The sequence below is a fragment of the Erpetoichthys calabaricus genome, chromosome 4 (genome assembly GCF_900747795.2).
Source record: "Erpetoichthys calabaricus chromosome 4, fErpCal1.3, whole genome shotgun sequence".
NCBI lineage: Eukaryota > Metazoa > Chordata > Cladistia > Polypteriformes > Polypteridae > Erpetoichthys > Erpetoichthys calabaricus.
The window spans coordinates 169,085,415-169,108,499 of NC_041397.2; positions in this window are offsets into that span (position 1 = coordinate 169,085,415).

Genomic DNA, 23,085 nt, shown 5'->3' on the forward strand with positions numbered 1-23,085 from the left:
ATTTATTATTTGCATGCTCTTCTTTTCAAGCTTGCATATGGAGTTAATGGAGTTTTCATTGTATAGCCACTTTTCAGCCATTTCTCTTGGACTTTTATTATTAGCCTTGAATTGTACTTGCACTGAGTCCCATTTAAATGTGTGTTCGGTCTTTTCTTCTAACTGTATAGTGATGTTCCTATATACATATGGCAAGTGTTTTTGATGTTTGTCCCACGTATACTGTAAACCGCATTCTGTGTCTCTGCTGCTGATTTCTTGCTTTTAGCATTAAAAAGAACTGTGTGCAGCGTTGGTAAAGATAACACCTTTCAATCTTTTTAGTCTCCTCCCTTATCATCATGGGTATTATTTATTTTACAAGAATTTTAGACTTAATTAATAATACATTTTACATTCATAATAATCAAACACAAAGTCTGACTTGAGTCCACACAGCCTTGTTGGTCATCGTGTAGTTTTGGGGTAGAACTGCAGTTAACACTGCTGCTACCTCTTAGTTCCAGTATCTTGGGTTCAAATAATGGCCTGGTGTAGAGTTTATAAAGTTTCCCTGTGTGTGCAGATTTATTTTTCAGTGCACATGTCTCCTCCCTACATCCTAAGAAGGTACATTTTAGGTTGAATGGCACATGGTAGGTGTTCCATGCAGGTTGGGCCTCTGTTTGGCAGTTGATACTGCCAGAATATTCTCAAGCCTTCAGTGGCACTGAATTGGAATATACAAGTTTAGAAAATAAATTAGAAAAAAAATGACTGTGAGGTTTGGTACAGTAAATTGCAGTTTCAAAAGTTAATTCAGTATTCTTTTCTGTGGGATTTATGTTTTTTGTTCTGTGTGTTAATGGACTGTGGTTACCCTTGTGACAAAATGGCATATTTTGGAAAAGAAAACTTAATCAAAATGACACCAGTACAGTCAGCAAGAGGCCATGGAGGGTAATTTATTATACAAAACAAGAATACAGGGGAGGATGAAATGGAGTAATTGAAAATACACCTTATTAAACACTTGTTTAGTAACACTTGTGGCCGAACTAACAAACTGTGGAGCATTAGCAGTCAATGCTACCTCCCAGTTGTGGAATATGACCCGGACACAGACAGGGAGACACGTTTGTATTACCCCACACACATTTATTGAGACATTCCATATTTACAAATCAGTACTCACAGACCCCCAATACCCCTCAGTCCAGGCCAACACAATGCCTTCTCTCTCTTTGTCTTCAGACCGCCTTCTTCTCTCCTCCAGAAACCTTGTCCTTCTTCCACCTGACTCAAGTCCCTCTCTGAAGGGAGGTGGCCCCTTTAAATAAGCACCCAGATGTGTTCCAGGTGTGTTCCCGGCAATCTCCCACCGACACGCCCCAGTGTGGCGGAAGTGCTGGCTCCCCAGAAGCACTCCAGGTGTCCCTGTTCCTCTTCCCCCCAGCACTTCCTGGTGTGGCGGAAGTGCTGAGGTCCAGGGTCCTCCAGGTATTGGGGTCCCCCGGCAGTGATCACGGGCCCCTACAGGGTCGAGCTTCCCAGCTCTGTACCCGCGGCCCCCAGGGCGGTCGCTCTCTCAAGGTCTAGAGGAGGCACAAGCCCTCCTCCGATCTTCTTGGGCTACCACTCCCATCCGGGTACCACACAGTCTATCTCTTCTTTAATAACCTGGCATCTTTTTCCTCCTCCCTAGACATGCCCTTGCCTCTGCTCACAGCTCCAGGCTAATGAGCCTGAGAAGATAGTGGCCCTCGTATCTGTACCTCTAGTGCGATTCCTGCCTTCAATGAAGTACTTACGGTTCCTTCCAATCCCAAAGAGACACCTGCAAAAACTACATTTCCCAAGAGCCTCTTCAGGAAGTTGGGGCACTACAGCTACCTACTTGCAGCTTGGGGAATTCTACTCTTCTAAAGTATATCTAGCAATTTACACTGCCACTTAAACCATATACAGAGAAAGACAACTTGATAAAGTGATCGACAATTTGGCCCAGCATGTGTTGTCTTGAACCTCTTATTGTTTTTTTTTTGTTTGTTTTTGTTCTTTATTTCGCCTTATACGATTTCTCGTATTAGGAATTTGTTAGTTTTCGCATACCCCTTGGGGTCAGAGCGCAGGGTCAGCCATTGTACAGTGCCCCTGGAGCAATTACAGGTTAAGGGTCTTGCTCAAGGGCCCAGCAGAGTAGGGTCTCTTGTGGCAGTGATGGGGATTTGAACCAGCAACCTTCAGGATACCAGCACAGATCCTTAGATTTAGAGCCACCACTCCACCCTAACCTGTTGCTGGGATAAATGCTGGCTCCTGATAAAAAAGCGTATTGATGGAAAATAGATTAAATACCCATGTGCCATTACTGAACGTTTAGTAAGAAAATAAAAAATAAAGAGTATCAACATTTAATATTAAAAAAAAAAATAATAAGTGTACGGCATGTGTTACAGAATTTAATTTATATAGCCTTCCACTTAAAAGAGAGAGCTGAAGGACCCTTAACTCATTTGGGTTTCTCCCATTTCGTTTTTGCTGATAGTATAACTTTCAGATTAAACACATATGGCTCTGGAATTTCTTTCTTTTCATTGTTCTTGGAACTTAAATACTAATGATGGAAGCCATTGACCTTTTAATTCTGGAGAGATACTTTTCTTTTTGTGATTGGACTGGACTAGGGAATTTCAGGAATTTGAAACTACTGAATGGCATACAGCTGGGTGGATGAAAGACAAACAAGGTTTAGACACTTGAAGCATACTTAAAACCAAGCATTGCCAAGGTTGACTGTTTAAGTGTAAATGGTATGTAAAAACTGTGGGAGACATGCCAGTTCTGGTGAAGACCTTTGAAGCTTTTCAAGTAAAATGATATTCAGAAAAATTATATGGATATTACAAAATATTTGGAAGCAGTTATTGTAATTGAAGATAAAATATATGAGCTTACTATTTCATTGATGATACATGAACCAGTGAAAGAGACCAGTGCCATCTGCTGAGTAATAGAACAAAAAGTTTGTGTTTAATTTACCCAGTGGGGTGGGATGCTGGGCTATTGATTGCCTGTCTCAGTGCTGTACTTGGTGACTGTAATCCAGACAAGCAGTGTAAGAATAATCAATTTATGAAAATGACACACGTGACCTTAGCACCAATAACACAATGCCAAGATTGTTGCTGAACTTACTATAGCCGTTAACCCTTTGTACACTGCCAGCTCCTTCAAGAAGTAGACTATTTCTTGTCAGAAAAAAGGGTGAAAATGAGTGTCCTAGAAATCTGGCACTCAGTCGATAAACTTGACATGGACAGTGAGTTTCATTGATTTAAACTGACATGGTCTGTTGATAAGATAAGCGACTGCATTCAGCAAATCTGCCATATCCACAACTGGAGCTGCATAATGTGACTTTAACATTTGTGATATGGACCCCTAACTTACAGCTGCACCAGAGCAATCTCATTAATGCAGCTAGACACATAATTTCATTTAGGTCTCCTGAACTTTATAAATGCCTCGTTTACTTTGCTGATGTTGAGGGACAGATTGTCGTCATTGCACAATTCAAGGTGAAGTTTAAGGTATTTTGTGCAGTTTTTTCTTTTATTGTAACCAGACCAACAACTACTGTGTCATCAGGAAACTTTATGATTAATCTGCTTAAAAATGCACTGTAAAAATTATTTCTATCAAGACCAGGAGATGAGACAAAATGTTGAATGAAAACGAGCTTTTGTCAAAACCAGGAGATTTGAGGGAGCCAAACTGTCTCTGCAAAACTACAAACCAGAAGTCAAGAAAACACATAAAATGAAACACGATAAAATACTTCAAGCATGATTGTTGCCCTGTCATGTGGCTCAAATTATGTTTTGCGTGATGTCTAAGTTGTACAAAACATGGCTGAGTGGTAGCAGCCAGTGTCTGTTTCCTGGCTTAAGCGTATTTTCCTATTTTTGTTATTTCTATTGTTTTTTGTCATTTTTAAATATTTGTTAATATTGTTTTCTTTAAATATTATTTACTAATTATTTATTGTGTAAACTATAAGTGTCTCAATTGTACACTCCTTATGTTATGTGGTTGGGACCCTAAGAGGTAAGGCTGTCATTTCACTCCTGAGGGACCAACACCTGCCTTTACATTCAGGTTGAAAAGATGGTCCCTCAGAGTGTCACTGAGTCTTGGTCTTGTCTGGTGTATTGTAATGTTTACTTCATCTTTGGTTTCTGAATTACTAAAGTACAGATTGGACATGTTAGCTTTTTTGCCATTTTTTGCACTTCTTTAATTTAATTAATAAATTATGTGAATTTTAACAACATTGCTTTATTTTTGCCTTTCAAGCCAGAAGGTTTTCAGTTATCCTCCCCTTAAAAGACTTTTTTGAGCATTTAAACTATTTTTGAACTGTTAAAGCCTAAGTCCCATTTTGGGCCTAGGCAGACCAAGAAGCCACGTTTTGAGTTTGGAGTTAGGCAGCCTGTGGTCAGGCCTGTTTCTGCGTGGACCAGTAATGTCCTGGGGCCTCATGCATAATGCCGTGCATAGAATTCATACTAAAACATGGTGTACGGAGAAAAGTGGAAATGTTTGTATGCACAAAAACATCCAGATGCATAAATCTGTGCGAATGCCAACTTCCACGTTCTTCCGCTACATAAATCCCGGTCAGCGTGAAAAGTAATGCCCGTGCACGCACCTGCTGCCACTCCCCATCTCCTCCCAGAATTACGCCACTTTGAATATGCAAATCAATATAAATAGCCCTTAATCTCAGCGTTCTGTGAAAAGACAATGGCAAAAGCACGGGGGAAAATAGAAGAATTTCAGGGAATACCAAGTGGAGGCAAGGTAAAATGTACTATTTGTTGGTTTAAACAGTAATATAAACAACATAAGGAAGTTGATCAAATGACATAGAGTGTTGGAGAAACTCGAAAGCTCAAGTTCACAAAGTTGCACGGCGCCCAAAATAAAAAAAGAAGTTGTCACATATCAAAGTTGCCGTGAAATGGCGAGTCGTAGCCCACCATCTGAGTGTCATATGAAAGCTTATTAGAGTACAGAGAAAAGAAAAAAATAGGGACACAGTGGGAAAAAAGCTCTAAATGTCAACTTTAATCTCGAAATTTCCACTTTAATCATGTAGTTTATTTTGTTATTAAAGTAGAACATCATAAACTTCATCTTAAAATCGTTTAATTTACTAGTTTCTCAAATCCCATCGTAACTAAAGTAGCACGTTAAATTCTTTGTTTTGTATGTGTTCTTCTATGTGCTCTGTGTGTGAATCACTATGTGCTTCTTAAACGGGCTTTCTCTTCCTCCGACAGGACACAGAATCCATTACATTCATGATATTACAGTTCTCTGAATAATGTAAATATATATGTATACTTGATATCATTTCAGTATTCATATCATATCAATTAAAGCATGTATTAAACATGTGATAGTGATAGTGACGAACTGGCGCCCCATTCAGAGATTGTTCCTGTCTCACGCAAGATGCTTTCTGCGCCATGTGCGACCTTTGATGAAATAATTTATTGCAGCAGTATTTTCTCTTTCAAATATACTAACCCACAATTCCTGTCCTTCCTTTTCTTTCTCCAAGTACCCAGTCGCCACACAATTAGCTCAGTAATAGACGTTAAGCCATCTGTAAGCTTAGAACTCCGATTCTTCAAAACGTTTAAGGAACATTGAAATATCTTCATAGTACATGTTTAATTCCCCAGCAAGAATATAGCGCAAGGCAGGAACAATCCCTGAATGGGGTGCCAGCTTCTTGTTAGCGCTGCAACACATGTCCTCACATGTTTAATTATTAAAAATATAGATTATTTAAATGATGTTAACATTTTATCTGTATAACGTCATAAACATATTTTGCTGCATGTCATCTTAAAAATGATATTGTCATCATATGTAAGTACGTGCTTTATAAATTGGTGCAGGTTGTGCAATATTATAACTGTATCACAAGTTTACAGTGAAGTAATTGATGGACTGATTGATTGCGTTTGTAGTTCTTGAGATGAAACTGTTTCTGAAACCAAGGTCAGTACAGGAAAGGCTCAGAAGTGTTTGCCATATGGAAGCTGTTCGAATAAACAGCATGGCTGAGGCATCGTGTGCTTGATGCTGTATACTGATAATTCTCTTTCCGATCAGCTGCTGTAGATCCATGATTCCACACTCAGATACAGTGATATAAATACTCTTAGTGGTGCAGTGAGAGTAATATGGAAAAAGATGATCTGCTGTTGCAACCCCTAATGGGAGCAGCTGAAAGAAGAAGAATGTGCAGTGAGAGTAACAATGCTAAAACAGCTATGGTATTTGGAATAGTTTGCTATTCCGTGGACCATTATATTGTTACAGGTTAATTACAATCAGATGCCTTAAACTAATAAACAATATGAGGTTAATGTCAGTGTATATGATAAAGCCGCGTCAGGGATGTGGATCTAAATAAGAAAGGGAAACCACACTTGAACAAAAGCACTGCTTTGACACTGGGTGCTGCCAGTTTGCAAAACCGAGCACAGAACTTGCATACACCAGGGTTTGAGCTAGCGTGAAAATGTGCGTGGCTTTACGCCAAGTTTAGGTTTTATACATCGCAATTTGAGCATGGAAACGGGAGTACGCAACGTTTTTGTGTGTACGCATCGTTTATACATGAGGCCCCAGGTCTCTAACCTGGCACTGTTACTGCTCATTTGCTGTGTCTGTGTGTATTGAAGTGGTAGCTCCCATTTGAATAAAAACCCTGATTGTTCCTATTTTAATTGAAATACAGTTGGTTTTCTAGGAGTCTTTGGACTCAGTGTCTTCTCTTGGGTGCATGACAGTGACTCAAATGTCACAAAAGAATGAAAAGAAAAACATCTGCCTTTAGTTTCAGAATATCTGATGCCATCCAGCATTTAATATGCTCAAGGCATTGAAAAAAGGAAGTTATTTACACCTTGTCACCAGATTTTAAAAGAAGAGAGATTTTGGTTGCCATCAGCATAGCAATGTTATAGTTTCATAGGTTCCTACAAAGTGGCAACATGTACAAAGAAAAAAGAACAGGTCCCAAAATGGATCCATATGGAACCCAACATGTAACAGGAGCTACAGAGGACAATGAGTTGCCAAACTTAACAACAAATATCCTACTCTTCAGATAAGCTGAAAAGCACCAAAGGGCCATATCCTTAATTCCCACTTCTTGTTCAAGCAGATCAATGAGGATATCATGCTCAACTGCATCAAAAGCTGCACTAAGATCCAAAAGAATCAGAATAGCACATTTTCCATAATCAATTGCAGACAACAAATCATTTGTCACTCTCAGAAGAGCTGATTCAGTGCTATAGAATGATCTGAAACCAGACTGAAAATCATAAAGAACCAGCCTGATCCAGAAAGTGATTAAACTGAGACAAACAACTTTCTCAAAAATTTTGGCTAAGAAAGATGGATTAGAAATTGGACACCATGCTGGGACTGAGCCAGTAATTAAAGAATTGTCTATGACTGCCAAAACACTGGGACCAATTGTTTCAAAAACCTCCTTAAAGAAATGGGCAGACATAATATCGCAAGGGGTGGAAGAAGTCTTCATTTGGGAGACAAGGTTGGATAACTATAAAAGAGTCACTGGCTGAAACTGGCTAAAAGCAGACTTGTGCCTAATCAATTCAACTGGTCTACAGGTTGGAAATACAATATGTGATTCTAATTGTATCAATTTTATTAACAAAGAAATTTAAAAAATCGATGGATGTCAAGAGTGACACAATGCTACAAACATTCACAGGTTGACTAAGTATACTATTAACAATACTAAACAAAATCTAGGGCCCATGAAATAATATTAGGAGAATGTTTCTCTATTGCTGTTTTTACAACATCCTGAAATTTACTCACACGGTCCTTCAAAATATCATGAGTTATCTGCATATCTGACTTGTGTTTTGAAATTTTTTAATCTGTAGCATTCATCTTTTAACTTCACATTTATGAACCTTTACTTGTCCTTATTGTTGTTGCGATGCAGCAACGCGAAGTGGTGAATAGGGTTAAATGCTTCCAAAAAATGACACACAAACCAGACGTGGCGTGATCGCCTTCCTCTTTAGCTCGACTATGCAGTCTCGAAGGTCATGTATAACCTGTAGAAATGACTTGGTGAACCGAAGGGAAACCTCCGGGTTATGCCGAGCCAGAGGCATAAACAGAGCATTAGCCGATGGAGGACTTACCATTTGATCGGTCCTACTCGCCGGCCGTGCCCCATGGAGCTCTCTTCCTCGTTTCATCAGTCCCTCCCCCTGCTTGGGATGGACTTTTGCCGGTCCCACCGCCGACCAATCATCGACGGGAGCACGACACACATCGTCCAATCCCTCGCCTATCACGGGGAGGAACTTCCGGTCCGCCGCCATCTTCTCCCTTCTCTTGAGGGGTCTGTGAGACTCACTGCAGCACCTCTGCCGCGGCTTCTCGAGACGCGACGGATCCTCCCTTCCTTTTAGCGTCGCTGCCCTGGCTTCGTTGTAGGGATCGACACACCTAGGCCGGCGATACAAATCCAGGCAGTCCCCTCCTGCAACATAGACACAGGGCCCATCACGAGCGACCCCCGTGGGCCGACTGCCATAGGGCCTGGGACTCACCTCCTGGTTCCCGTCTCTCGGAGCTCCTCGCATCCTACCAGCCGCATCCATGGATGTGCCGACCACGGTCTTCACGGGAGCAGCGAACACTAGGGAGTCCACAACTTTCCGGCCTCGTCTGCCGTTCCTCTTCCCCATCGGGTTGGGGACGGCGCTTCGATGAACGCCAGCGGCCCCTGGGTACTTCATGGACCGTCCACGGTGCATGTGCGGGCCGCTTCCATGCGGCTCGTGTGTGTGGTAGTCTGAGGTGCCGGACACCTCACAAAATTATTTAACGGGGTCCCCGCCTTACAACAGGCGGAGAGTCCCATCTGGGATGCCATTGTGAGACACGCCCGGGCACCTCCAGACTGAGACCACATCTTTATAAAAAGCACACGTTTTATTAATACAATCCAGCACAGCACACAGTGTTCCCAGCACCAATCACCCCTAATACGGGCCTTTCTCACACTGTCCATGGGCCGCCTTTTCCTCTCTCCATGGGAGCTTTGACCTGCTCCCACTCCTGACTGTAGGGAGGCGGGCCCTTTTATTTCCACCGGATATGCTTCAGGTGCCTGATGACATCCTTCTGGCAGCCCTTCCTGGTGTGGTGGAAGTGCTGCTCTTGCACCTGGAAGCACTCCGGGCGTCCCTGGAAGGATCTTCCTCCATCTTCCCGGGTGTTGCGAAAGTGAATGTTTCCCGGGCTCTCTGAGGCTTGGGGCACCCCTGGCGGTGGCCACGGGCCCCAATGGGCTTGAGCCTCCTTGTTTCTCTCCCGTGGTCCCCTCAAGATCCAGGATGGTTGCCCCCTTGTGGCCCGAGGGACATATAAGCCACCTCCTGGTCCTTCCAGGCTTCCCAGCTGGGTCTGTCCCCCAGCCTCCTGTGACAATGGTTAATTATAACAGATTTCTTGAAGTTTTTCTAATTGTTTTTGGTAACTTCTTTAATTTGATATTTTGTTTTTAATTAGGCTTTGTTGGATCTTTGAATTATTTTGTAATTGTTAATAAGGTTATGTTTTTATTAGCCTATATCAGCATTTCCTAACCTTTGGGCTTTGGCAGCATTGCAGGGAGACTGCAACTAACCTGTGACGAAACCCTGTCCCCTCTTACCTCTCCAATGATGATGCTAAATTCTCAGTGGTAGATTTTTGACAACCTCCCCAAAAATTGTGTAAATGGCTTGTTTAAATGAGTTTTTAATGTTTTTGTTACTTCCTATTGTATCCAACCCTGTGTGCTTCATTCTTTTTAATAGATGATTAAATTTCCTATATATCCTGTGTTTTTGTATTATTCTGGATGTTTGGTTGTAGTTTATTATATGTAGTATATAGTAAAGTAAATGTTACTGAATAAAATGTGAATAAGTTTTTATTTTGGTATGTAATTAAACATTTCTGTAGTAAGTTATATCATTTTTCACATAAAATGTGAAATTGTGTAATTGTAAATTATTATATAAAGTTGAAGGTTTTGTAGCATTAAGGAATACATTTTCTGCCATTATTGACAAGTGTCTATAGATTTGTCATAGCACCATTAGAGAAAATAATTGTCATTGTTAAATATAAGACTGGTTATATAGGCCCATAATAACTGACAAACTACAATATCTTGTAATTCATAAGGCTCTGTTTCACTTCAAGGTTTTTGACTTTAATAATACAAATTTCACTATAACACCAACTACTAGCTTAAAGAGAGTGACAAGTTATTTTTTTTTGGATTTCAGCTTCTGAGCCACATCAGTGAATGATTTTTGCATAATTTGACTGCACCACTGCCTTAAGAAATTAAGAAAATTACGTATAAGTAGTCAACTCAACTGTGTACAGTAACGTCCACTGCTATGGAGCCATATTCTATATACAGTATTTCAGGCTTTCATTCTTCTGGGCACTGTCTGTGGTGCTGAAATATACCCTTGGCACTCACTCAAGCTTAACATTGCATTTTGCCAACACATGATCTTATTCTAAATGGAATCCTATCAATTAATCAGCTATATTATTTTAAAATGAATAATTTATATTAAACAATTATACTACTTTTGTTTGCTCAGTGCTCCTGACTCAAAGCACCAGAGACTTTATAACAACCTGTTTGAATTTTCTCAACTGGCTGTTACACTCAGGTCTGGAAAAGGTTTGAACTGGGCCAACAGCCTACTCTGCTTTATATGACATGCCCCCACTAATTTCCCCCATCAATGGTTCAAAGACAGTCAGCAGAATCTTAAGTAAAAGGTGACTATATTAAAAAATGGGAATATAAACACAAAAGTAATTCAAGGAACACAAAAAATACAGTAAATAGCAAAAAAAAATGCTAAACCAAAAATATATATACAACAAAATCACACTTGTTTTACAACTAAATAATTATTACATGCAAGATACATACATATCACACAAGACAAAACCCACACAAAAAGTTCAGAAATAGCAAAATTATGACCAATGCCAGTGTAAATCTTTAAAGAATGAAGTGTTAAAAATGATTATGCTGTTGGCACTATCCCCAAATGATTAAACCAAAATAATCTCGCCAGTATGAACAAAGTCTGAACAGATGCAAAGCTTATTCAGGTTACAAAGTGAAGAGAATAGAATAAATAAAAGAAATATGAGCGCCTTAGTCTCATATATTTTATATTGAAAGGAGCTGGATATGCTTCTTTGGAACAGGAAGTCACACCTTAGAACACCAGTAGCTGTCAATCATGACATTCTTATGGAAAGGTTATCTTTATCATCACCATCAACATTTGTCCTTTTTGCTCCATTTGGGACAAAGAGCCTGCAGTAAGATCCCTGTCTTTGTTTGTTTTGGGTGAAAATTTTCACTTTTCCACAAGACATCCTTAGGTCGAGTTTATACTTCACGTGATGCGACACATGCACCTGTGGACACTACTGCTACGCAAACATTGTACTGTTTATACTTGTGTGCTTACTTTACATAAATCTGGAAGATTCCACCAGGTGGCAGTTTGCGATATCATCACAGTGAGAGCAGGTTTGGCTTCACTGTGTTGTGAATTGCCTGAAACACCCATTAAATCCCAAGGACACCTTGCCACAATATCTCTGAAAAGGATGTTTAATGATTAAATCCATCAATCCAGGGATGTACCCATTCCAGGTAGCATTGGCCATGAACATCAGCTCATCACAAGGTGGATACAAGCACTCACATACACTAGTGTCATTTTAGCATCACCAAATTCCCAAACCTACATATCTTTGGAAGGAAACTGGAACACACTGTGGAAACCCACCAGGAAAACATGCAAACTCCAGGCAGGGAACACCAGGGATGTGACTCCCTACGAGAAAGCAGCGCTACCACTCCGCCACCCTGTCGCCCCACATGTGTAATTATTAACAATATTCATTATTTAAATAAAGTTAACGATTTATCTGTTAAAGGTAACATACATAGTTTAATGCATTTCATCATGAAAGTGATATCAAGTAGAGCTTGAATATTACAAATTTAATGTATTCTGTGTGGTGATTGCTGCTTGCCGCTGCTCTCATATGCAGGAGGAAGCCAGAGGAGGATCAGTTTTAAGATGATGTTTACAATGATCTACTTCAATGATAAAATAATCTATGAGATTAAAGTTGATATGTTGAGATTTGAGCTGAAATTTCCACTTTAATCACAAAATACACCTTTTCACTGTGTCCATAACTTTTTTTTCTCTGTGGCTCAAATACTCTGTCATACATTCTGATGCTGTTGTGAAGGTGCAAAAAAAATAAGAGAAAAAGACAGCACAGAAGATGGCATGTGAGATCATTCAAATGTATTGTGTCATTATGATGGGCAATATGTGATCCTTGAATATAAAAGCACCACAATTGCATTTGTATGTCGGCATTTTACTTCACCACATCGAACCATTCATCAAACATTGAAGCATGCACATCGATCCTGTACGATCCTCAAAGCGGCTTTCTTTCACATGCAGATTGTAAACAGAGACTCTGACATCACGTTCTGACTTTATCACACTGCACCCTCAAATTTTTGCTGGTACTGCTACTCGCGTATGCATTCTGAGCGTGAAGTATAAACCCTTATAGTCTTCAGCTCTAACTCAAGAGTTCTTTTCCACATCAGAGCTAGTTTTCCTCTCTTTCATTTTCCATAGGGGTTCAAATCTAAGGCATGGAGTGTAATGTTAGTCTGAGGAGTGCACAATGTGTGCCCAATCCACCCCCTTTTCCTATACAAGATGGTATAAATGGAAATAAATGCAAGAAAATCAATAACCAGAAAAAAATGCAAAAACAATACACAAAGATGATGATACTCCAGACTCTCTCAATGAACCTATGAGGGATCTGCTCCTCAGCCAGAAATATAAAGCCTGAGGGTGGTCAATCCAAAATGACATAATGGTGATCTGCCTCTTGGGAGTCCATACACAAAAGACAAGGAACAAAGGGAAGCAACATAAATATGCAATATATAAATAGTAAATAATAAATAAACATAGCAATAATAACAGAAATTACATAATAACACAAATCACATGAAAAATACTAATACAAAAACAACAAAAATAAGTATAAAAATGAAAATAAATATAGGCCAGGAAACAACACCTGGCTGAAACATAACAGCTTCTCTAAATATTGATACAAATTCTTTTTATGGGTCTGGGCCTTACTTAAATGGGGTTGAATCAACAAAAATAACTTCTTAGGTTATCAATGGCCAAGTGCTTAAGGCCAGGTGATGTCTTCTTTATACCCACTCCCATCAATGACAGAGTTTGGAAATGTCAGCACTTGCAACGAAAAATGGAGCACCTGGTTTCCTTCATCGCCTCAACCCAAAGTCATAACAGACATATTGAACCAGGTACAATGCTCTCATCTCCCTACCTTACCTTCAAGTTTAAAAGTTGTTTTAACCGTTGTCACACACGTGTACATGGGAGGCAGCTAAAGGGCTTGAGTAAGGGCAGTTCCGAGTCATACCGGGATGTGGCAGAGTGCACTGCCTCTTTTTCTCTCTTTCCTGTAGACCATTCACGGGAGATTCCACCTGGCCCTCTTGACGTCACTTCTGGGACCAAGCCTATGGAAGGAGACCTTGCCGGCTCCGGCCCCTGTGATGTCATTTCCGGGCTCGAACCTATGGCTGAAGACCTTCATGAGCCCGACCCCTTTGATCTCACTTCCTGTCTTCCCCTTTAAAAGCCTGTACCTTTTTCCTATTCCCTCGGTTCTGTTTTGGACACGGTTTTATGCACAACAGTGCTATCATTTAAACAACAATTTGCAGCTAGGAAACCAAAATACGGGTGGCTGCCCCAAACCTTGCTATGGATCTTTGTGGCTTTTGTGACACCATTATGGACTCCACTGTAAGAACTTGGTTTTTGACACAAATGTCTTATTTGTTCCTCGCTAAAACAAAAACAGCATTCCCCATCTGAGGTAAACTGGGGCATTCAAAACAGATTTTGTGTCACTTCTGCATTCTGTCAGAGAGAAGACTACATCTGCAAGGATTATCTTAGGATCTCCGTCATACTGATAACATCAAGTGAAGCATTCAGTAGACTTGTTGCCCTGAACAACTGCGTGAAGACCTAGTGTGTGAGGTAGGTGTTAACTTCCTGGACACATGGGTATTGTTCTGATGTCACCTGCACCTCAGCTGACAAAGATCCAAGGTTATATCAGGAAATAATCATAAGGTATTAAGTGTTTCTGACTATGCATTCAAGTAACCTACAAGATGTGTTAGACCATGGGAAAACACAACCTGCTTAACTAGCAATGTGTTATACATGAAGCCTTTAATAGCTACGTAGTTATAGTAAAGCCAAATCAACTAAACAACTAGGTGTAATATAAATAATCACCCATATTAATACATACAAACCTTTAAAGGAGGCCATGAAAATGGCATTTTTTAATATTAAGTTTTGTGGTTCTTTTGTTTGTGTGCTTTGCTTTCTAGCTACTTGTGTCTTATATGTAGCACCTAAGTAGGTATGCTCACCTAATTATGCAGCTGGGGTACTGGCCTTAGCAAGTATTTAAGGAGGTGCTGAAGTTCTCAGTAGAGCTTTGGAATTGCTTGATTTACGATTCTTGTTTTTATGTAGATTTCTTGGTTTGGACTCTTGCTTCAATTATAAGGTATTGATAATGGTTTGCTGGTTTTTGGATTTGCTTCTTCTCCACCCCTTCTTATGTTTTATTTTTGTAATCTGTTACTTTTTTGTGATAAACATTTAAATATAAGGAACATTTTGGTTTATTTATTCTTTGGACCAAGGGTTTAAGGTTTCCCTTTCCTCCATTCTGGACATTCTAGGACTTTGAACTTTATCATTCTTAGCCCTGTTTCTGAAGCCTGTCTTTTGAGATGGGCCAATCCAGTAAGCTCAGTCATTAAGGGCGTGTCTGGCTTTTGTGTGTATATGTGTCTCTTGCACTTTATTATGGCAGGATTTACAACAGTTAGGCTTTGTACTAAATTAGGAAGCTCCATTGCTGCTGTCATTAAGGCTGCATTTGCCTGAGTGGACCACAACAGACTCCTGCTTGCCATAGCTCTTTACTGTGGCATTAGGTAGCCCTTCTACAGTGGTTCTAACCCCCTTCTTTTCCCAGAGTACACTCTTAATGGCATTTTATGGTTCCTCTCTGGGTTGTATGGTTCCTCATTAAACCATTGCTTGACAAAGCAGCATTTAATTCTGGGAAGGGTTCTTTACATATGGAGCTGTTTTTTTCTGCATTAAAAAACCAAGTAGAAAAAAAACTGAAATCTTTAATGCATGGTAGTCTTTCTACCAGGTCACTAAATCAGTAAAAAAAATTTGGACTTAGCCTGTGTTACTGTATGCAGCAAGAGTCCTTTTAAAATCATAACCTATTGGTGTTTCATAAATCTGTAACCATCTAGTCATGGTAATCTACTCTGTGATATCTGCTACAGATCTAAATAAACGTTCTTTCTGGAACCTTCATGTTGATATGTCTTTTGGGAAACAAAAGTGGTTCCCCTAAGGAATCGCTCAGAACAACTACTCTGGCACCTTTATTTTTAAGATCATGGCTCTTTGTATTTTGAGAAATTCTTTGTTGCTAAGGTTTTTAATTTATAGTTTCAACGTTTTTCATTTATCCTCTGGCTTTGATTTTGATTTCACCTTTAGGTATTGAATTTTAACATTTTTGACTATTTAAGCAACTATTTAAGAATCCTGCCTTTTTGGTTTTGGCTTGTAAATTATTCTTAATTTAGTTTTATTTATTGATATTATTGCACATTATTGTTTTTCCCTAGTTAAAGTTTAGCCACTGTTTCAATTTCTCACTTTAGTTAGACCATGTTTTATGTTTATTTGTTTCTTGTTGGTTCACTGTTGGTGGCATGGTGGCGCAGTGGGTAGTGCTGCTGCCTCGCAGTTAAGAGACCTGGGTTCACTTCCCAGGTCCTCCCTGCGTGGAGTTTGCATGTTCTCCCCGTGTCTGTGTGGGTTTCCTCCCACAGTCCAAAGACATGCAGGTTAGGTGCATTGGCAATTCTAAAATTGTCCCTAGTGTGTGCTTGGTGTGCGTGTGCCCTGCGGTGGGCTGGCACCCTGCCCAGGGTTTGTTTCCTGCCTTGTGTTGGCTGGGATTGGCTCTAGCAGACCCCTGTGACCCTATAGTTAGGATATAGCGGGTTGGATAATGGATGGATGGATGGTTCACTGTTAAATACATTTTATTAATAAATATTTCCATTTTCTTTTGTACTTCCTGTGAAAACCATAACAACTGTAAGGAAAGGCATCATAAAACCACCAAATATAATACTAAATAAATATTTAGTTCGAAACTCAACAGAAACTGCAAAACATGCAAGAAAAGAACAAGATAGTGGAGCTCACTCATATATTCCATCATCCAAGACCATCATCCATTCACAGCAGATCAGTTATGTGTTAACAAGCAATTTGGCAACATGTGGATTTTTGCACCTGAATTACTAAGTCACAGTAAGAAGATGGGGTATATTTTTATCAGATGATTGTTTTGGAAATAGGTGTCTTCAGGCATTGATGGAGTATTCTTTAGTAATAAAAAAAGAGTATGATGTTTAAAAAGGCAGAAACCAGGTGTCTTTGAAAAGAATAGGAGTGGAGATCCACAACTGATGAGAACTCAGAAAAAAAGCCCTCAATTTGAAGTGCCACAGCAAAGGATCTGAATGCTTATAAAAATGAAAGATTTCCATTCCTAATCTCTATATATATAAAATCCTACGTCTCTGTCTGTCTGTCCACTTTTCACGAGAGAACTGCTTAACAGATTTAGAATGTTTTTTTGTAGAATTTGCTTGAACATTCTGGTTGATTTTGTGACTTCTCTTATTGCGCTAAGTATCGTAGTTCACTTCCAGGAACGATTTATTTGCGCTAATCCAAGACAGAGGCTGTGGGCTGAGGGGCGGGGAGCCCTCCTCACTAACACGCCAGCCTCCGTTCGAGTCGGTCTACCTCTTGCAATGTGTTGGAGTGTACCTTAACTTCTGTTAGCTAGCGATACCTGTTTGTTTATTAATTTTTAAAGTTTGTCCTGTTTCACTACTACGTGGGCGGAGCAGCAGGGGACAGCTAGTTTTTAAAAAATGTGTAAACTTTTCTAAATACATGCTTGCATTTTAACATTGTGGATTAGATTGATGGGCATAAAGGGAAAATGTATCCATTTAAAATTAAATCTACATCAAAATAAAGTGTGCAGAAAGTGAAGGGAATCTGAATACTTTATAAATCCACTGTTTGTCTGGCTAAGCAACAGTTATTTAATATTTTGTTTTCGTTGACATATGTTAAACAACTGAACACGCTAATGGTTGATGCAATTTATAGACCACAAGACACCAAGTAAAGCCTCAGGCCTACATCTTTTAACCAAATTTGTATTAATGTACTGTCACTACAGTATACATTTTATTTCAAACTCCATATGGGGAAGGAAAAAAATCTTGGAAAACTCTCAGGGAACTCTCAGAGAACATGTACAGCACAAAGTCTTGTGAAAATTTTATAATAGTGCTTTAGAGCAAAGAGTCACCGATGAAGCAGGTCGTAGAAATTAATTTTATCATCCACAGAATCAGAACCATTTACATTCTGAAAGAGAAGAGCTGTGCAAAATAAATGTTCTTTATGAACACAACAAAATGAATGAAACCAAAGTGCGATTGAGTGTCTCTTAAAAGCCTTTATTTATCATAAGAGCATCGAGGATCAGATATTTCTGGAACTCTGCCACTTTGTTGCCAGTCATAATTTATACTTTTCTATAGGCTGAGGGACTACATTAGGAGATGTTGTAGCGGGTTTTGCAGAGGCTGCATCTGGCTGTCTTGTGGGGAACTGTGAGTAGCTCATTCTCTCCAGGCAAATCAGGCAAGGTCTTAACCCTTTTTGTCAGAAGATTAATATGTACAGCTAATAATGTAAAGAGTGATTTGACTTTTCATTGTCGTTCAGTGCTCTTGTATATTGTGTTTGCTAAATTCCTGGACTTTTATAAAATTTTCTTTTGTTTTTTTTTCCTTTGGATGTTGCTTGCTCTACTTTAACTCTTATTCTGTTTCTCAGTTTTCTTTTGAGACTTTTTGCTTTGTTTTATCATTATTTTGTGGTGACAATTTTGCATACATTATGGTGTTCTGTGTCTCAGCCAGAAGGCTGCCATGCCAGCATGAATGGACTGGCAACCCAGTAGGGTTGCTCGCTTGCTGGTAGGCCAGTATAACAGGTGTATAGGGGAGAAAGACCTCCAAGTTTTATTCTTCCCCAATATGCTTGGCAGCAGCATTTCTAAGCCAGTTTACCCATACGCACACCCACAGGCTGTACTAAGAACTGTTGTCCCATGGGGCATCCTTGTTGGGTTCCATGGGTGCCACTCTGGGGTACTGCAGGGAATAGCTAACCCTACTTCCACCTGACCTGGACGTGTTGCAGATGAGTGAAGGTAGAAGTGAGGATAGGAATGGAAAACAGAAGAAAGGAAAGAGGTGGTTATTGTGAGACCTGTAGAAAGGTATTGTGTTAATAAAAAAAATTTTGTTTCACCCAGGGCTGGAGTTGGTTCAATTGTATCTGAGGTTTGGGAGTGTCTGTGATGCCCCCATGTGGCCACACCTTCCAGTAATGAATTGGGTTGGGTCCTAGTTAAATAACAATTAAGTTGGTTGAATCTGAATTGTATTACTGTAGATATTCAAGAAGGCCTTGGTAAGGGCCAACATAGCAATATATTTTAGTCAGTGCAGGACATGAGTCAAGTTGTTGGAGGAATTAATGTCACTCCTTTTGTTACAGAGAAACTGGCATGGTGCCGTAACCCAATCAAGTCTAATATTAGGTCAAGGATTACAGGTACACTTGAAGCCAAAAGGGGGAGCTCTAGGTTGGTGGCCTTGGTCTAATTTTTGGTCAGTCTTTGACCCAAGGATGGTTCTAAGGGAAGCTCAGAAATGGTCATGGTTTGGAGCATAAAAGGCCAAAAGGCCATTGAACCTGGAGTTGGTTGGACAAATGGACAAAAGCTCAACTGACAGAAGGAAGATAGGGTAGCATGTTTGGGTAGGGCAACAGGTACACTGTCCAATATTAAAGCAAATAGAGCTGGCAGTGAAGTGGACCAATACGTTTGTTTTTTCCCTTGTTCGTCCCTTCTTATATTTACTATATATTTAATGAAACAATTTTTTTTAACCCAGATGGGGTCTCCTTAGAGTTTCTCAGGTTTAAGGAATAGCTTGAGAATGCCACTTTAAGTGCACAAGATGTTCAGCAACATATTGTTCAAAAAAAATATACACTACAGGCAGCAAAATGTAATGCAAGGAAGAAATTAACTTCTAACATTCAATTTATAAGACCAAAACATATAATTTTTCTTTTTATAGGCACTCACATGAGACAATACCACAGTGTTATCAGTAATTTGGTCTGCCTTGACATCTGGATTTACATGGTGAGATTTTAAACTAAATATTTAGCCTTGGTTTTTCTTTCAAGTGTTTTACCTTTTTAAAAAAGTTTCCTTATCAATATTTTGAGCAAATCAGAAGGCTCAGTTAGACACTGTGACCAAGTAAAATAAACTTAAGATATCTAATGGGCATAAGAGCACATCAGTCATCAAGACTGTAGGCACCAGGTAAGAACAGGATATTTGGTCTGCTCTGTTCACCATTAAACTTTCACAAATTTTCAGACTCAGAGTTGTTTTCTCTGCAGTGGGTTTGTCACCCTGCCCGGGCTTGTTTCCTGCCTTGTGCCCTGTGTTGGCTGGGATTGGCTCCAGCAGACCCCCGTGACCCTGTGTTTGGATTCAGCGGGTTAGAAAATGGATGGATGGATGGAGTTGTTTTCTAAGAATTAGCTCTTTCTCTACATGTGTATTACCAGCTATTATGTTTCCAAATACACATTCAAAATGAATGGAAGAACTAACATGCTCATTCATAATTTTGTCAGTGATCACTGATATATAAATTGATTCTGTGGGGAAGACTGTCTTATGTTTTAATGCATGAGAAAAAAAAACACATCATTTGCACTAGTTATATCATTTATCTGCATCATTGGTGGTCCTCGCCTCACTGGCTATAGCTTTGGGACTAGGAAATGTTCTATTTACATGAATGCTGTCTTATTACATACATCTTGTATCAATTCTGAGAAGCCTATGATAACCACCATGAAACGAAAATAATAAACAAGCACAATTCTAAATTACGGATGTCTTCTAATGAGGCGTGAAGCCATGGCTAAATGAAATTCTCACCGTATGTAAGTCAGTAACATAAACTATGATACGTGTGAGTGAATCCAAAAGTTAAAAAAAGCAAAGGTGTACATGTGGTTGCAGTACAGCTATACAGTAGGCACCAGACCCAATATTCCCATTGCACAGTGTTTCCTTAGGGTTTCTTTAAGTACTTGGGTATAGCAAACTTTCTGGTGATTTATGCTTGGATGCTTTTTGAAAATGACACAGTTCATCTAATAAATCATTTTTATGTTATGCTTCACTTAAATATGAATTTAACAAAGGGAGGATTTTGCATAGAGTATATATTGGCAGTATACTCTCTGAATATTTGTACAAAGTGTGTTTAAAATACTTTACAGCCAAATATATGTATTGCTTATTCTGTCTAGGTCATGGATTCCCACAGCAACTCTAAGTTTTGCTTGGAGAAAATGATATTGGCATCACAAAATAAATAGCCTATGATCTTCCATCCCAGAACTGGTAAGATAACAACGATGTAGCACTATAAACCTATGCACATTAAAATGCTAAAAAATGCTAGTATAGATGTTTCTAAACTTTTCAGTCAACAATGTCAAATAGAGTAACTTTAAACCGGTAATGTTTATAGTTTTAATTATTTTCTCAATTATTTTGGCAATGGTAATAGTACAGCATTTAAGTTTCTTGTACTTTTTTAATGAAAAATATGTGCTTATTCATCATTGAGATGCATTACAGTCGGACCTGTGTAATACAAATCTGTTGGCACATAAGATGGCTTATGGCACAGATGGAACAATTTTGCTTGTTATTAAATGAATGTTGCTGAATGGTACAAGAGTTTCCTAAACTTTTCCTAGCACAGTGGAACTGAACATACACAGAATCCTCTGAGTATAAATCCTTGGACTTATGCATTAATAGGGATTAAACTTAACTCCCAAACAAATGTCCTGGCACAAAAGTCAAGAGTCAGTTTTCCACTTCAAGGCTTGCCTTTACACTAAGACATTAAAGGTTATTTTGTATCTAGATTTTATCTGATATATAATTTGGATGGATTATATTTACACCAGGCATTAGAATCCATCACCAAATAGAGTTCTGATATCCCCATACAAGCACAAATTTTAGTGTAGTTATATGTGGATAGAAAACACATTTACATTTACATTTGCAGTTCTGCTAAATGTGATCATTATCTGTTTCAGACCAACTGTGAATGTGGTCTGAGTGATCTGATTATAATCCGATTTCAAGTACATTTACATTCATTTTTTTAATGTGCTAAAGTGCTATCAGAGCACTCAGAATTACACATTTCGATTAAGGAGTTTCTTTACCTATAAAGATTTACTTAATACTTTTGAATATAATAGAGAACCCTAACCCAAGGGTGTTTGAGGCTGCTCCAGACTGAGAATCTTGTATATTGAAATTTTAAGAAAATAAATGAATTTACTTAAAATTCTGTTCAATATCTTCTGTGAGTTTTTTTTCAGTGCTTCCCCAAAGATTACAGTAGATGATGGAATATTTATGTAATAACAAGGTAATCAAAATACTCACAATTAATCTTTAATGCCCAGTATAGTAAAACAGGTGTACCTGGATGGGATGCATGTATTACAAGGGATGTTCAAAAAGTTTCCGCACTTTTATATTTTCATTCGAAACAGTGAAGGTGGGAGGAGTAGTAATTGGCATTAAAATGTTGGTACGACACTGGGAAAATTGCATCACAAATGTGAAAGACAATTTAACTGCTTGCAAGCTACTAAGGGTTAAAAGCTGTTTTGTTATAACGGCAGATTATTCATTCTGGCATCTGTCATAAGACAGGTTGCAGTAAGCTGACCTAGGACAACTTCCTCTTTTGGAACACGTCTGTTAGACACAGGAAAGATGACCTTTCCTTCTTTGGGGCCCCTCTTGATATGTACACAAAAAAGAATTGGTTGGCCAATTTGCATAATATAAGATGAAATGTTTAGATGCTGTTTCATAACTAAGAGGGAGGGAGGAAAAAGAATATTAAAAGCCGATTGAAACAGGGGAACTTTGCTCTTCTGCCTTACAACGTGAAATCCATGTACATATCTGTGACTGAATAAAGACTGATCAATTGAACTATTCCTATCTTCCACGGGGGTTACTTCCACACAAACAAAGGTGACGATGTAGAAAAGTGATGTAATTTGTTTTTGAAATTCTTAATAAATAGAGTTAGAAAAAAGTGATGAAACTTTATAAACATCCCTCGTATAAACTGCATGGATGTATAATGCTTGATCAAATTTTTCTACATTAAAAGGCTGGAAAATACATTATATATATATATATAAAAGATAGCATGCATAAAAAAAATCTGAGAATCTTTCAAATTAATAGGATTTTGCACATATCATAATAAACTTCTTTATCCTTAAATTATGGGTCTTCCAGAAAAATTCTGAGGATTGTCAAATCAACCATGGAAAAAGCCTAAAAAAAGACTAAATGAAAAAGTTTCTTACCTTGATGTCTTACATTATTGCAAAATCCAGGTAGCACAGTAGCTCTAGCATCTTATGTTCAAATCCAGGCCTGCATGCTGTGACTCCA